The sequence below is a fragment of the Canis lupus genome, chromosome 2 (genome assembly GCF_003254725.2).
Source record: "Canis lupus dingo isolate Sandy chromosome 2, ASM325472v2, whole genome shotgun sequence".
Classification (NCBI taxonomy): Eukaryota; Metazoa; Chordata; class Mammalia; order Carnivora; family Canidae; genus Canis; species Canis lupus.
The window spans coordinates 71,954,772-71,969,494 of NC_064244.1; positions in this window are offsets into that span (position 1 = coordinate 71,954,772).

Here is a 14,723-nt window from a genome sequence, read left to right on the forward strand (position 1 = left end):
TAGCTCTTCCTGATTTCTGATTTGAAACCATTAGTCCTTCCAGTATGGGCATAAAGAAAACCTAAATAACTTAGAAACCTGGTATTTCAAGATCTTCTTATAGATTACAGAGAGATTTCAAAATATGGTATTTTTTTTCTGATAGGAAAAATGTCTGAGTTGTAGTTCTAAGTTAAAACCAATGTACTCGGGGCACCTGGGTGATTCAGTTGGTTAAGCATCTGCCTTCAGCACAGGTCATGATCCAGGGTTCTGGAATTGAGACCCACATTTGGCTTCCTGCTCAGCAGGGAGCCTGCTTCTCCCTCTCTTCCCTGCTTGTGCTCTCTCCCTCTCTCTCTCTCTCAAATAAATAAAATCTTAAAAAATCCAACATACTCAATTTTAAAAATGTATCAACTACCATCTTAAACTTACCATCTTCTTTCCTATACTTATAACATCTCTGCAAAATTTGTAACAATCCTAATTTACATTTGTTGGAAGCTGAAGCTAATAGACATTAAGTGACTTAAACAGGGTCACAAGAATAGTAAGAACAAGAGCTGAGACTCAAATCTAATCCTGAATCAAAAGTCTGGATTCTCTTTTCTTTTTAAAGACAGAATAAGAAATTTATTTGTCAAATAACAGCCTGGAAGATTCTTGACTGCAGGTACTTCTGCTCCACCTGGTCAATCAGGACTTGGGTTCCTTTCGTTTTGTTGCTTTGCTCTCTCTTATGGAGATTTCACCTCAGCTGCATGGTGAAAACTCAAGTCTCAGGCACATCTGCTCCAACTTACTCTGGATCAGCAACAGCCAAACAGGAACAGGCAAGGGAAACTTTAAATGGCCATGGGTTGAGGAAAAGAAGAAATAGGGGATCTGGGTGGCTCCGGATGAATGAGGGTTAAGGACAAGGGTTGCCCATCTCCCTACCTCCACCCACCTCCCACTCTCTCATTCCCATTAGAAAGGTACTCTCAGAGTCTGCACATTTTCTATTAAGCCGAATAGCCTTCCTTATACTATTGGTGAGAGGTAATAAGAAGGTATTCAGCATGTATTCTATAATTGTGATCAACTTGACCGTGGACCTATTGGTAATAAATGTAACCAACCAGCTGTATCTGTAATCAGCAATTATTACTTGAAGATACGGTGGAAGTGGTTCTTTTCAGCCACTAGAATCTCCCCCCAAAGGAGAGGTTGGGGATGACTTAGACTAGCCTAGCTTGAGGCAAAGGCCAATATCTTTTAAAGGCCATTATTGGGTTCCATAGAGCAGATCTAAAGCCACCTGAGGAAAGCCAGATGGTCAAATATTAGGCTACCAGGAGCATAAACACCTCATCCAGACTGCAAAGGCAAATATTGGGTTGATGTAATAAAGGGTTGAGATTTTAGTGAGAACAAGTTCAGGGGATCCCTGGGTGGCTCATGCCTTCGGCCTAAGGCATGATCTTGGAGTCTTGGGATTGAGTCCCACATCAGGCTTCTGCATGAAGCCTGCTTCTCTCTCTGTGTCTCTCATGAATAAATAAATAAAATCTTAAAAAAAAAAAAAAAGAGGGATCCCTGGGCGGCTCAGCGGTTTAGCCCCTGCCTTTGGCCCAGGGCGTGATCCTGGAGCCCCGGGATCGAGTCCCACGTCGGGCTCCCGGCATGGAGCCTGCTTCTCCCTCCTCCTGTGTCTCTGCCTCTCTCTCTCTCTCTCTCTCTCTGTCTATGATAAATAAATAAATAAATCTTTAAAAAGAAAGAAAGAAAGAAAGAAACTGAGGCATTGAGTGGCACTCTCATTGCTCTTGGCTTGTATAGCATAAAATATTCACTACCTCGTTCTTTACTGAAAATGTTTGCCAACCCCAAGCTAGAGAAATTAAAGACTGCTTCCCACACAGGTGACATTGGAGATAAGACTTGGAGGAGCCATAAAAGTACTTTTGCTGAAGGGAGCATCATGAGATAAGGTATGAAGGGATATATCATAATACATTGGAGAGGAGTCTTTAATGGAGTAAGACTACACTAGGTTAACCCTCAATCACTGCAGCTTACAACTATTGGAACTTAGGCAACAAGAAACAAATAAGAAAACATTAGACATAATGTAGGGCAGCCCGGGTGGCTCAGCAGTTTAGCGCCACCTTCGTTCCAGGCCGTGATCCTGGAGACCAAGGATCAGGTCCCACATCGGGCTCCCTGGATGGAGCCTGCTTCTTCCTCTGCCTGTGTCTCTGTGTCTCTCTCTCTGTGTGTCTCTCATGGATAAGTGAATAAAATCTTAAAAAAAAAGAAAAGAAAAGAAAACATGAGACATAATGTAAACATGGCACTATAGCTCTTAGCCCACATCTCCTCCTCCTCACACAAAGAGCCAAAGTGAAACTTTGAAGGGTGAATTTTTTCTTAAGATTTTATTTATTTATTCATGAGAGACACACAGAGAGAGGCAGAGACATAGGCAGAGGGAGAAGCAGGCTCCCTATGGGGAGCCTGATGTGGAACTCAGTCCCAGCACCCCGAGATCATGACCTGAGCCAAAGGCAGACAGACATTCAACCACTAAGCCACCCAGGTGCCCCTGAAGGGTGAATTATTGACCTTGGTTAACTGTTAGTTCAACTGAGATTTGACCACTACTGAGTTTTGACCCAACTTTGATGGGGTAGAGGACCTGAAGAAAGGAGAACCCCTAGAATCCCAATGCTGTGTACCACAATGAAGATGAGATGTTTCACATCTTCTAGGCAAAAGAGTAGTAGGTGTCCAAAAGTCCAAGTAGGAGACAAACTATAAATCTGAAAATCTGAAGGAAAAATATTTCACCCAGGGATCCCCAATGCCTCAGTTTCAATGACTTCACTCTACCATTACAGTGCAAAAGCAGTCATAGACAATAGACAAATGGGAGTGGCTGTACATCAATAAAACTTTATTTAAAAAAACAAGCAGTGAGCTAGATTTGGCTCATGATCTATGGTTTGTTGACCCCTACTCTACTTAGATATTTCTTTTCCAACCTAATTGTTCATGCCTCCATTATCACATTTGTACTGTAAGTTTACCTCCATCAGACCATGAGTGCTTTGAGGGAAACTATTCTATCTTTACACCTCTCTGAACTGAGCAAAACTGAACTCCTAATGATTATAGGTACTCTGTAAACATTTCTGGAAAAGTGGGGAAGAAATTAGGAAGAGGTAGGTTCTTTATTAAGCAGGAAATAGAATCATGCAAATCTTCTACTGATAGGCAAGTGAATGTGAACTTGAACATGAACAGAAGTTGTTTATAAAATACCTGCATTAGATTCTTCTGAAAAGTTTCATTTCAGCAAGTTTGCATTTGGAGATTTATATATGTGTTAGCCAGCCTCCAAGATGGCCCTTAGTAATCCTTACATCCTGGTACTCACGCCCCTTCCCATGCTGAACAGTGATGATCTATGTAACTGATAAGATACTATGGAAATAAAGGTGTATGACTTCTGGGGCAAGTCAAAAAAGACATAAGGCTTCTAGCTCGTTCTCTCTTGGATCACTCTCTCTTGAGGACAAGCAACTATACGGAGTGGTCCATGGAACAAAGAAATAGGGCTTCTTGCCAATAACAATGTGAGTGAGCCATGCTGGAATTGGATCTTCCCATCCTCTGTTAAGCCTCAGATGAGTGTTTCAACTGACATTTTGATTATAAACTGATGAGAGATTCTGAGTTATACTACTTAGACTCTCCTGAAATCCTGACCCATGAAAGCTATATGAGAATGTTTACTATTGTCTTAAAATTTTGGAAATTATTTGTTATACAGGGATAGATAACATACAATATGCTAAGTGGCTCTCATTCTATCTAAAATCCCTATAGTCTTTCAGAACACCTCTTTGGGATTTCTTCTAATATTTAAAATATCTAACTCTATACTTGTTCAATGTCTGTCTCTTTCATTGGGAAGAGACCACATCTAATTTTTCTTTCTTTTTTTAAAATATGTTATTTATTTATTCATGAGAGAGACAGAGAGAGAGAGAGGCAGACACATAGGCGGAGGAAGAAGCAGGTTCCATGCAGGGAACCCAACGTGGGACTCAATCCTGGGTCTCCAGGATCACACCCTAGGCTGAAGGCGGCGCTAAACCACTGAGCCACCCAGGCTGCCCTCTAATTTTTCTTTAAGCACAATTCCCAGCATTCAGGAGGCATTCAAATATATATGTATATTTTTAGTAAATATCTAGTAACAAACAAAATAGAGAATCTTAAACCTAAAAGTGATTTGCTCCCAATGTTTTGTTTCCCTAAAACATATTATAATGATGTCTTTCCAAAAATCATCCTTCACATAGGATTAAAACATTTACGTAAAAAAAAAAAAATTACGTGCCTCTATTGTAGCATTATCACACCAAATAGGAGTTGACCATCTGTGAACTCCATTAGGGCAAGGTCCTTAGCTTATCACGTTGTATTTCCAATATTTGCAAATGCCTCCCCACAAAGATATTTAATAAATGCTTGCTGAATGATAAATTAAGTGATCGATTTGTGGAATGACTAAAGGTGGACTTCCCATGATACTATACGAGACTTGAAATTGTGCCATATCACTCAGTATTGCAGTTTGGATTCTTTGCTTTGTTGTAATATCATCAATTATACTGAATTAAAAAATAAAATCCTCTTGGGACGTGTGGGTGACTCAGTGGTTGAGTGTCTGCCTTTGGTTCAGGGCATGATCCAGGAATCCAGGATTGAGTCTCACATTGACCTTCTCCTGGGGAGCCTACTTCTCCATATGTCTGCCTCTCTCTGTGTCTCTCATGAATAAATAAACAAAATCTTTAATATATATATATATAATCCACTAAATAATGCCTCTTGACCAAACCATATTTAAATAAGAGATTCTACTCAGACAGTAAATCAGAGCAAAGATAGTAGCATCTTTTTTTCCAAATGCTGTTCCAGTTCAGCAGGTAGAGAACACAGGAAATAGACAGTTCATAAGACATGTGGATCTACAGACTAGTCAACCACTATTTATGCTGAACCAGCAAATCCAAGGATACGAAGATTCTGCAATTAGAAGAGCTCTCTTAAAAGACAATGCCATTCAAAATACTAGAAAGTTCAAGTGGTAATAGGATTTGGATAATTAATGATACATGCAATAGTAAAGCCCAGAGCAAAATGCCTTGAGACTGTATAGTATTTACAGTAATTCTTACAAATGGCCATGGATGAAAATACCATTATGATGGTGTCAACAAGTTAGCAGAAATTTTTAAAATTAATTTTCATTTTGGGGCACCTGGATGGCCCCATCAGTAGAACGTGTGGCTCTTGATCTCAGGGTTGTGAGTTCAACCCCACATTAGGTTTACTTTACAAATAAAAAATTAACTTAATTTTCATTTTATTTTATTGTGAAAATTTACAAGAGAACTATTAAAGAAAAGTACATCTAAAGTACACGGTATACCAGAACATAACAATGATCTGTCCTGACTTCAACTAAAGCTGCTTATATAAATTATACAATAAATATACTCTCTAATTAAAACTAGCAAGAGTATCAGTTGATTTAGGGATGACTGCAAGCTGAATCAGTTAATTTTCTCCCGTTACTTAGAGTTCCTATTGCAGTGGCTACTAATATAACTTATTCATATTAATGTATCTATATAAAATTCCATCATCAAAATAATGAAGTTATATCTTTCACTAGTGATCCTTCTGTTGATGCCTTCTTGTGCCATATACTACAGGGATGCCTGGGTGGCTCAGCGGTTGAGAGTCTGCCTTCCACTCAGGGCATGATCCCAGGGTCCTGGGATTGAGTCCCACATTGGGCTTCCTGGGGGGAGCCTGGTTCTCCCTCTGCCTACGTCTCTGCCTCTCTCTGTGTCTCTCATGAATAAATAAATAAAATCGTAAAAAAAAAAAAAAAGAATTGCTACAAAACAAAAACAAATCTATCTTAAAGGGTCAAAGTGTAATGACCAGTATGAAATACAGATCCTAGTAAAGAACCAAAGACATTTAAGCCAATTCTTTGAGGATACTACCATGCCAAAACATTTTTCATTTAGGTCACTAAAAAGGGGAGAGCACAGCAATGCCAGTGATGGACCACACAGCTTTGAAGATGACCTCCTAACAAATTCAGAGGACCCACCAACATATATCTGGTGTTCGAATAGAACATTCAAGCATGATCCTTTAGGACTGGGCTCTGTTTATATAAAGAGTATCTCAGCCCCAGTTGTGGCTTGCTCACCAAGAATCTTTCATTGCAATGATCACGAGGGAAGGAACTTTGTTAACTGATAAAGCTAGCTAAGCTGTTAATTAATAGTTCCTAAGAAGTAACCATGAAGGCCTGAATTATAACTCACAGAAGTAGCCAACTTCATTATATCCCAATTTATTTATTTTTAAATATTTTATTTATTTATTTATTTATTTATTTATTTATTTATTTATTTATTTATTCATGAGAGACACAGAGAGAGAGAGAGAGGCAGAGACACAGGCAGAGGGAGAAGCAGGGTCCATGCAAGGAGCCCTACGTGGGACTCGATCCTGGGAGTGTGGGATCATGCCCTGGGCTGAAGGCGGTGATAAACTGCTGGGCCACTGGGGCTGCCCTAAATCCCAATTTAATATATCTAATTTCATCACATATTCTCAGGCTACAATGGCAATCATTCATTCAACATTTATTTTTTAAAGGTCTATAATTGGGGCATCTGGGTGACTCAGTCGGTTAATCAACCAACTCTTGATTTCAGCTCAGGTCATGATCCCAGGGTCCTGAGATTGAGACCCCTGTCGGGGTCCATGCCCAGTGGGGAGTCTACTTGAGATTCTCTCTCCCTCTCCCTCTGCCCCTCCATCCACTTGGCTCATGTGTGTGCATGAGGTCTCTTTCAAATAAATTAATAAGCCTTTTTTTAAAAAAATAAAGGCCTATGATTTTCCTGGTACTGTTTTAGGTATTAGGGATACACAGGTAAACAAAGTAAACAGAAGACTCTACCCCTAAAAACTTACATTTCAGTGGCAGAAGACAGATAATTAAAAAATAAAGTATAGGTAGTATATATATCTGATGATATGATGGAGAAAAATAAAACAGGAAAAGGGGATAAAGAATGCCAGGGTTAGGCAAGGTTGCAACTTTAAACAGGCAATGAGGAAATACCTCAGTGAAAAGGAAACATCAAGCAAAAATCTGAAGTGAGTGTGGGAGTTTATTAATCAGTTTAGGCTGCCATAACATAATACTATAGGTTGGGGGGCTTAAACAACATTTATTTTCTCACCGTTTTGGAGGCTAGAAATCTGAGATCAAAGTTCATAGCTGGGTTCTGATAGCTCTCTTCCTAGCTTGCAGATGGTCCTTCTTGCTGTCTTCTCCCATGGCCTTTCCTGGGTGTGTGCACATGGAGCTCTCTGGTGTCTCTTCTTATATGGACACTAATTCCTATTGGATCAGAACCCCACCCTCATGACCTCATTCAACCTTAATTACCTTCATAAAGGTCCTATCTCCAAATAGTTACATTGGGGGTCAGGGCTTCAACATATAAATTTTGGGTGGGGGACACAATTCAGCCCATAGCTAGAAGTGCAGTGAGCAGTGCACCTATCTGGGGGAAGAATGTTTTAGGCAGAGAGTTTGGGCCAGAGATAGAAGTCAGGGTATTATTAGCATACAGATGATATTTAAAGCCATTAGGCTTGGGCAGCCTAGGTGGCTCAGCGGCTTAGCGCTGCCTTCAGCCCAGGTCCTGATCCTGGAGACCCAGGATCGAACCCACATCAGGCTCCCTGCATGGAGCCTTCTCCTCCCTCTGCCTGTGTCTCTGCCTCTCTCTCTGTGTGTCTCTCATGAATAAATAAATGAAATCTTAAAAAAAAAAAAAAAGCCATTAGGCTAGATGAAATCATCAGCAGAGTGACTGTTGAGAAGAGATATAAATCCAAGGTGTGCATCCTGCTGCACTCCATTCCAGTGTTTAATGGTGAGAGAGATGAGGAGGAAGCAGCAAAGGAGACTGAGATGGAGAAGCCAATGAGAGGGGTAGGAGAAAGCCAGGAGGGAGTAGTATTCTGGAAGCTAATGAATATGGCTTAGTATTTGCTTTCAAGAAGGAAGGGGTGAGAGCTCTGTCAAATAAAAATGAAGGCTGAGTCTTGACCATTTGATCAATAATATGGAGGTTACTGGTGACTTTATGAAGAGTAATTTTGATGCACTGGTAAGGGTGAAAGCCTGGTTGGAGTAGGATCAAGAGAGAAAAGAAATTTAAAACATTGAGTAGAAAAGCATCAAAAGAAAAAATAGACAAATTGGACAAATGCAAATGATAGATACCATCAAGAGATGAAAAGACCAGGAACCTGGCTGGGTCAGTCACTGGAGTGTGAGACTCTAGATCTTAGGGTTGTGAGTTTGAGCCCCATGTTGGCTGTAGAGATTACTTAAAAAAAAGACAACCTACAACATGGCAGAAAATATTTACAAATTTGATAAGGGACTGGTAAATGGAATATACATTAAAAACTCTTACAAGTCAAGAACAAAAAAACAAGTAACCCAATTTTTTACAAATGGACAAAGAATTTTTTTTCTTTAGAGATTTTATTTATTGATTCATGAGACACACACAGAAAGAGAGAGAGAGACAGAGACACAGGCAGAGAGAAAAGCAGGCTCCATGCAGGGAGCCTGACATGGGTTCAATCCTGGGTCTCCAGGATTAGGACCTGGGCTGAAGGCAGTGCTAAACCACTGAGCCACCCAGGCTGCCCCTGGACAAAGGATTTAAATAGACAATCTCCATATAAGATATGTAAATGACCACTAAGCACATGCATTGATGCTCCACATCATCAGCCACTAGAGAAATGCAAATCAAAACCATAATGAGGGGCACCTGGGTTGCTCAGTTGGTTAAGCAGCAGACTCCTGATCTCAGCTCAGGTCTTGATCTCAGGGTCATGAGTTCAAGCTCCGCATTGGACTCTGTGCTGGGCATGGAGCCTACTTAGAAAAAACAAAACAAAACAAAAAAACAAACCATAATGAGATATCAAATCATACCCATTAGGATGGCTATAATCAGAAAGGCAGACTATAATAAGTGTTCGTGAGGATGCCGAAACTGGAACCCTCATATATTGCTGGTAGGTTTGTAAAGGGATATAGCATTTTAGAAAACAGTTTGGCAATTGCTCACAGGTTAAACACAGAGTTATCCAATAACTAAGCAGTTCTACTTCTGGGTAATATATCCAAGAGAAATAAAAATATATGTCCACACAAAAACTTGTATGCCAAAAGGTATATGTGAATGTTCCAGGAAGATTATTCGTAACAGCCCCCCCAAATAGAAATAATCCAAATATTCATCAACTGATGAATGGATAAATGAAAGTGATATATTCAAATACTAGAATTATTATTCACCAATAAAATGGAATCACAGATTGATATATGTTACGACATTAATGAGCTTAAAGATGTTATGCTAAATGAAAGAATCCAGTTACAAAAGATCACATATTGTATGATTTCATTACATGAAAATTCCAGAATAGGCAAATCTATAGAGACAAAAAGATTAGTGATTATGTAGGGTTCTATAAGATGAGGAGTGATTAATGAACAGAGGATTTCTTTTGAGGAGATGAAAATATTCTAAAATCGGTTGTAGGGACGCCTGGGTGGCTCAGTGGTTGAGCGTCTGCCTTTGGCCCAGGGTGTGATCCTGGAGACCGGGTATCGAGTCCCACATCGGGCTCCCCGCATGGAGCCTGCTTCTCCCTCTGCCTGTGTCTCTGCCTCTCTCTCAGTATCTCTCATGAATAAATAAATAAAATCTTTAAAAAAATAAAATAAAATAAAATCGATTGTAGTGATGGTTGCACAACTCTGTGAATATGTTTAAACCGTTCAATTGTATACTGCAAATGAGTAAATTTATGGTATGTGAATTGCATCCCAAAGAAGACATTTTTTAAAAATTGCATATGATGACTTGAGGAAAAAAAATATAAATCTCTAGTGGATACATACTCAACATCACCACCACTTGGGATTCAATTCTAAGTGTATCTGACTCCAGAGACTGTGTGTTCTTAACCACTCTCTGAACTACCTCCTAAGGATCATTTCCTTAGGTTAGATTTCCAAAAGTAGAATTAATTACTGAGACAAAGAATATAAACAATTTGCTGGAAGGGCTAAAGGAGTCCGTGCAGCCATCTGGACTTGCCAGGTACATGGCCCCCTTCTAGGCAAAGTGATCCAAACTGTTCTTTCCTCTTCAAGTGCTATGACTCATACAACCTGTTTTGAATGAAACAAACCTTGCTATCACAGTTGATTAACACATGAGCCAAAGGCAACAACATATACATTAGCCAACTAATGTTGAGGCAGTAGCAGTAGCTGTTTTCGAAAGCAGCATTCAGTACTAAATAATGGCAAGTCAACCCATTCAAATTCTGTCTTTAGGGACATACAAATGCCAGGTGAATAAAGGGAAAACAAGTAACTGAAGGCTAAGTTGTCGAGACTTTAGCAGGTTTGTGGTAAGTATGGAACATGAATTATTTGTAAAGAAGCTTTCAGTTGTTATCTAAAGAGTGAACCCAAACACCCCTTGAAGACAAGCTCACCCAACAAGGAACCCATGCACAGCACATTAGGGGGAAGTTATTTACTACTACTGATACTAGTAAATTAGTAGTGATACAAATGATAACTACTATGGTATCACCCATATGATACTGTTCTAACCATATGAAGCATTCTTCAAGGACTTTGCAAAGAGAAACCAAGTCATTTCATCAGGTCAAATCATAGTATTAATAAAAATGTTAAATAAATTATCTTTTGTTCAAGAGGAGAAGAAATGAACAGAAGTTAGAACATCTAATCCAACATAGCCTCTAAACCTTCTAAATCTTCATCTCTCCTTAAGCCTTAAACCCTCTTCCTACCCTGAACTTAGTGAATGAATTTGCCTTCTGTGTCACTGAGAAAAGAAAGGCAATCAGTTGGAATTACCTCATTCTGGGATCCCTGGGTGGCTCAGTGGCTTAGTGCCTGCCTTTGGCCCAGGGCGTGATCCTGGAGTCTCAGGATCGAGTCCTGCATCAGGCTTCCTGCATGGAGCCTGCTTCTCCCTCTGCCTCTCTCTGTGTGTCTTTCATGAATAAATAAATAAAATCTTAAAAAAAAAAAAAAAAGGAATTCTCTCATCCTCTCACCGCCAAATCGACCATCCTATATCCATCAGCACTCATATTCTCTGTCTTCTTTCCTGTAACAAAGGGAAAGTGTCCCTATTCCTATTAAAGGCCAATTAATTCATTTAGGCTCTGTGTCCCATCCTCTTTAGTCTAGTCATGGACTTTGCTCCTGAAACTTTCTCTAATCTCTCCTGCATCATTGATTCCTCCCTTTCTATTGAAAATATGTAAATATGTTCTACTAACACCTTCCTCATACTTAAAACAAAAACAAAAAAAAAAAACTCTTCTGGGAATTTTTAAAAAATCCTTTTGGAATGGGGAAGGTTTTTAAAGTATGATACAAAACCTAGATAAATTCAGCTATGTAAAAATTTTAAATTTTTGGAGAGAAAACATAAATAAAGTGAAAAGACATATCTGTAACTCATATCACAGAGGGCTAACGTGCCTGATATATTAAGAGCTTCTACAGATGAATAAGACCAACAACTCATTAGAAGAATGAATAAAAGGGAGGAAGTGACAATTCAAAGAAATAAAAATAGCTTTTAAGCTTTTGAAAATATATTCAACCTCACTCAAAGTAAAATAATGCAAATCAAAAGTACAAGAAATCATTTTCACTTACTAGATTGGAAAAGATAAAAAAATTGCTAACATATAGTATGGGGAAACAGGCCTCATCATTGCTGGTAGAAAATATATTGGTACAAATTATATAAAAACATTTGGCACCATGGGGATCCCTGGGTGGCGCAGTGGTTTGGCGCCTGCCTTTGGTCCAGGGCGCGATCCTGGAGACTCGGGATCGAATCCCACGTCGGGCTCCCGGTGCATGGAGCCTGCTTCTCCCTCTGCCTGTGTCTCTGCCTCTCTCTCTCTCTGTGACTATCATAAATAAATAAAAATTAAAAAAAAAAACAAACATTTGGCACCATATCTATCAAACTTACAAATGTACTTACCCTTTGACTCAGCAATTCTAAGAAATTTTATCCTATAGATAAGTATTTATACACATGTGAAAAGACCTATGTATAAAATTATTATTTGCAGCTCTATTTGTAATAACAAATTATTGGAAACCCCCTAAATATTGATCAGTAGGTATCACTAGGGGATTAAATAAATAAATTATTGTATAATATTGTATAATAATGCAATTATCTTATTGCAGGGATGTCTGGGTGGCTCAGCAGTTGAGCCTCTGCCTTTGGCTCAGGGCATGATCCTGGAGACCCAGGATCGAATCCCACATCGGGTTCCCTGCATGGAACCTGCTTCTCCCTCTGCCTATGTCTCCTGCCTCTCTCTCTGTGTCTCTCATGAATAAATAAATAATATCTTAAAAAAAAAGCCATATGCAACCATAAAGAAAGCAGAAGACATTTTTATATCCCAATAGAACAATCTTCAAGATATATTGATAAATAGAAAAGGAGAAGAAACAGTATGTACAGTGAGCTACCATTTGTGTGTTTAAAAGGAGGGAAGATAGAAGAATATATATATTCATGAATATATAGAAAATATATACACAGATATATACATAGATGTACATACAATATATAGGATATATTGTATATATGTATGAATATATAGAGAATACATACATAGATATACATAGATATATGTATGAATACATACATATTTTCTATATATTCATACATATATACATATATATTTAAATATAGAACCCTGGGTAAATAGAGATCCCTGGGTGGCTCAGCGATTTGGCACCTGCCTTCAGCCCAGGACATGATCCTGGAGTCCTGGGATCAATTCCCACATCAGGCTGCATGGAGCATGCTTCTCACTCTGCCTCTCTCTGTGTATCTCTCATGAATAAATAAATAAAATCTTTAAAAAATAAATATATGTAAGTATTTTCTCATATATACAGAGAATATTTCCAGAAAGATTTGTGAGAGACTGGAAACATTGAAATGAGGGACGAAAACACTGTGATTGAGGAAAAGGTACGGGAGTGAGATTTTCATTATATACCATTTTGTACCATATAATGTAATCTATTGAAATTTTTGGTTTTATTTAAAAACATTTTTAAAATTTTCCCTGTCCTACCTCCCTCCTATCACCCTATTTCTTTACAAAACTACACAAAGTATGTGTCTATATTTGCTTTTCCTACTTTCTCATCTCCATTCTCTCTTTAATCCATTAAAACATAGTTTTTGTCCCTGCCATTCTTTTTTTTTTTTTTTAAGAGAGGCAGGAGAGGAGCAGAGGGGGAGAGAATCTTAAGCAGACTCCACACCTATCATGGGCCTGCTCAGTCTCACAACCCTGGAATCATGACCTGAACTGAAATCAAGAGTCACTTGCTTAACTGACTGACTCACTCAGACATCCCTGTCCCTACCATTCTATTGAAACTGCCTTTTCCAGGTCATTATAACTTCTATCTTACCAAACCCAATGGCAATCTCTCTACTTTCATCTTAACCTCTCAATAGTATTCAACACTGTTAATTATTCCCTTCTTGAAGTCATTTTTTTTTTCTTGGTTTGTAGAATACTCCATTCTCCTAGTTTTCTTCTTGCTTCCTTGGTCACACTTCAATCATATTGGTTGGATCCTCCTCTTCCTCTAACTATTGAAGTTTAACTCTGCCTTTGGCTCTTTTCTGCTCTATCCATACTTTGCCCTAGGTGATCCCATCTAATTTTACAGTTTCAAATCTTGCCATAGGCTGCCTAATTTATAATCCAGCTCAATTTTTCTTTCCCTAAACCCCCAAACTCATAATTCTTTAGTTTTTCAAGGAACACCAACCTGTTTTCTAAAATATTTTACCATTTTACATTCCCACCAACAATATATAAGGGTTCCAATTTCTCTGTATTCTTACTAATAATTATTACCTCTTTTTCATAGTATAGCCATCCTAGCAGATATGATGTGATATCTCACTGTGGTTTTTATTTGTATCTTCCTAATGAATAATGATGTTGAGCATCATTCATGTTCTTGTTGGCAATTTGTATATCTTCTTTGGAAAAATGTCTATTCTAGTCCTTCGACCATTTTTTAAAAGATTTTATTTATTTCTTTGAGAGAGAATAAGAGAGAGCATGAGCAAGGGAGGGGCAGAGGGAGCAGCAGACTCCCTGATGAGATGGGAGCCTGATGTGGGGCTCAATCCCTGGACCCTGAAATCATGACCTGAGCAGAAGACAGGCACTTAACCAACAGAGCCACCCAGGTGCCCCTCTTTGTCTATTTTTTAATTGGGTTGTTTCAGGGTTTTTGTTTTTTTTTTTTGTTTTTTTTTTTTTTTTTGTTTTTTGGTCCTTGTTGAGTTGTGGAAGTTCTTTATGTACTCTAGATATTAATTCCTTGTTAGATATATGATTCGCAAATATTTTCTCCCATTCTGTGTGTTGTCTTTTACACTGCTGATGGTATCTTTTGATGCACAAAAGTTTTGAATTTTGGTGAA